Source organism: Vicugna pacos, chromosome 3, assembly GCF_048564905.1.
Source record: "Vicugna pacos chromosome 3, VicPac4, whole genome shotgun sequence".
In the NCBI taxonomy this organism is placed as follows: Eukaryota; Metazoa; Chordata; class Mammalia; order Artiodactyla; family Camelidae; genus Vicugna; species Vicugna pacos.
Window position 1 is genome coordinate 117785025 of NC_132989.1, and position 2714 is coordinate 117787738.

General features: G+C 54.2%; 1 long non-coding RNA gene across 1 annotated transcript; it reads left to right on the plus strand.

Annotated features, from left to right (window-relative positions):
• Positions 1-689: 689 nt before the first annotated feature.
• LOC140690080 (uncharacterized) lies at positions 690-2282 on the plus strand. Its single transcript, XR_012065264.1, has 2 exons — positions 690-924; positions 1958-2282. It is a non-coding gene; the product is annotated as an uncharacterized lncRNA (long non-coding RNA).
• Positions 2283-2714: the final 432 nt, after the last annotated feature.

Genomic DNA, 2714 nt, shown 5'->3' on the forward strand with positions numbered 1-2714 from the left:
AGGCGTTGCAAGACCCCCTCTTTGCCCACACTCCTGCATTCAGAACAGCCCCCCTCCTGGCGCATCCCTGGGTCCTGCTTAAGCCCTGTCCCCCCTCATTATCCATCCACTCTGCACGTTGCCTTCACTGAGCTAGGACATTGACATCAGATAATTAAATCACCCTTTGTGAGAACGAGGCTATTTCTAAAATAGTGACTTTGAAAGATGATTCAAATGTTCTTCCATTCACAATGTCCAAAATCGACCAACTTTTTTTTTCTTTACCCAAACCAAGGAAGAGTAAAAAGAAAAACACTAGAGAATCACTTTTCCATAAAGAATTCTTGAAAAAAAATCACAAAATAACTAAAGACCGTCATTCCTCAGGAGGATCTGACTTTATGGTTGGCAAACCCCCACATCGTCAGGCGAGCAGACAATAAAGGAAGGCGAGCGCAGCGCCGTGAGTGACCTGAAGGAGCCTTAGATAGTGTGTGTTCTCAAGGCGAGGCCAGGGGCGAGCATGTCGCGGGGGCAGATCGCACAGGGGAGGCGGGCCCGGATTCCACCACGTTTCTGCATTCATCCGTCGGAACCATTCTGACAACACAATTGCACAAGGTCTCATTATTTATGGCCACGTTTCCTCATCACAGCGCAGCCCGAGAGAGGCTCTCATTGAGTTTTCCTTCCTTCTCCTGCAGAAGGAAAACGCCAGCCGCCTTCACGTTTTATTTGTGGCACTTTATTTAATTGCTCGGCGACAGAGCAGAGGCCGAAATCGCTGCCGCCCGAGGAGGAGCCGAATCCCAGCGCGGACCGCCTGTTAGAGCCGAGCATCCTCGGTGCACGTACCTCTGCAAAGATGCCGGCTGCCTAACGCGTACGTGCCGCCGCGGCTCCTGCGGGGGGTCCGGTTTCCGCCTGGGCCGACACACCTGGGTAAGCGGGGGCATCCCTGCGGCGAGGATCCGGCACCCCCGCAGGCCCTGCCCCGCGCGGAGGGAAGGTCGGCTGGGCCCTGAACAAAGGCGCGCCCTCCCCCCCCTCCTCCTCCTTCCCCCCCCCCCCCCGCTCCAGCCCCGGGAGGTGCGGGCGCCGCCCGCCGGGCGCAGCAGCAGGTGGCAGCATTGTCAAAGGCCTGGCAGTGGGCTGGCGGCGGGGACACCCGCATCCGGCGGGCAGTTGTGCATGTGGAGGGGCTGCGACCTTCCCTGGGTCCACTGTCGCCTCCTCGTGTGCTCCATGTTTGCCTGTGACTGCGGCTCCTGGTGACAGTCACGGCACTTGGAGTTGACTTAACCTGAATTATCTGCTCCTCTCACTGTTTTCACGGCGTGACACGACCTGCCTTCTTTCACCTCCAGCCTACCAGGCGGAGGTCTTGGGGCCACAGACAAAAGGCCAAGCTCGCTCCTCATTAAAAGACAAATAGAAAGCAAACGGCAGGGTGGGTGAGGGAGGCGGAGGGCGGAACTCAGGTCCCCTCTTCTGTTACCTTGATGCCGAGGGAGCTGGGAACAGGTTTTTTTTTTTTTTCCTGTTTTTAATTAGTGATTAAGATGAGGGACATTTGTCTCCCATTTCTTACCTGAGTCTGGGCGACGTTCAGCGCGCAGACACAGGCGGTCGAGGGGGTTAGCGGGCTGCACAGCGCACGGTGCCGGGCAGCCCTGGTGGTGCAGGCTGGCGCACCCCGCACCCCGCACGCAGGTTCTCAGAGTAAGAGAAACAGCATCGCTCTGCTCGCCAGCCTCACACCAGCCGCGGCAGGCCGAGAGGAGAAAGTACTTGAGGCAAACCCAGGACATGGGCAGGTGCCCAGACTAAGCCTGCACCTGCCTGCAGGCGGTGGTCCTGGCGGCAGGGTCACTGCAACTGCGACTCAGTTAGGTTGGCTTTTTCGTGGCCCTTGGGACGTAAAATGCTGCTTTCTCTCCCCGTGTTTTCCTTCCCTGGGCAAACGCTCACACAGGACGTGTCCTGTCCGGATGAAACGTTTCAGTCTGTCTGGATGGCTCGGGCGCACACCCTTCCTCTGCCGGCCGCCCGCTCGGCTCGCACGCGCACACACACGTCTCTCCATCTCGGTAAATGAGTGGTGATTGCATGTACAGGTTTAATAGTTCACAGGGAAAACGTCTGCCATTACAGCGCATCGAGCTGCCATGACGGAGGCCGAAAGCTGACACCCTCGAGTTGTAGACGCAAGTTCTGTTTAAAATGATTCCAGCGGGAAGCACCAGGGTTCATTATATCAGGCAGAGTTTCTCATTAAACGTGTAGATTGACAGTCGGAACTAACTGTCATTTGTGGCTTCCTTAGAGTTCCCCGAATCAAAAATATATATACATATACCTTTTTTCCCTTGCACAAGTGATATTATATTTAGAATAAAATAGTGAAATTGTGACTACTCGGTGGCTGGTAGATGTCTGCTTTGTGTAAAAACAGCAGTGCCGTTTCTTGCTTTATTGCTTCTCTGCAAGAAGAGGCACCCTAAGAAAAAGTCAACCCAATTCAGAGGTTAATCACCAACATTTCTAGTTTAAGTCAAAATAATGGGTAAGAGGGACCCGGGCTACCTGGGAGATATTTAAATATTAACCACAAACCCAAGAGATGCACGTCCCCAGCTCCATTTTCTCCCCGCTTAGTTCATGTGTGCATTTCACTTTCACTACATCCGATAAAGCCTTTATGGCAAATTCCTTGTAATGCAACCATGAAC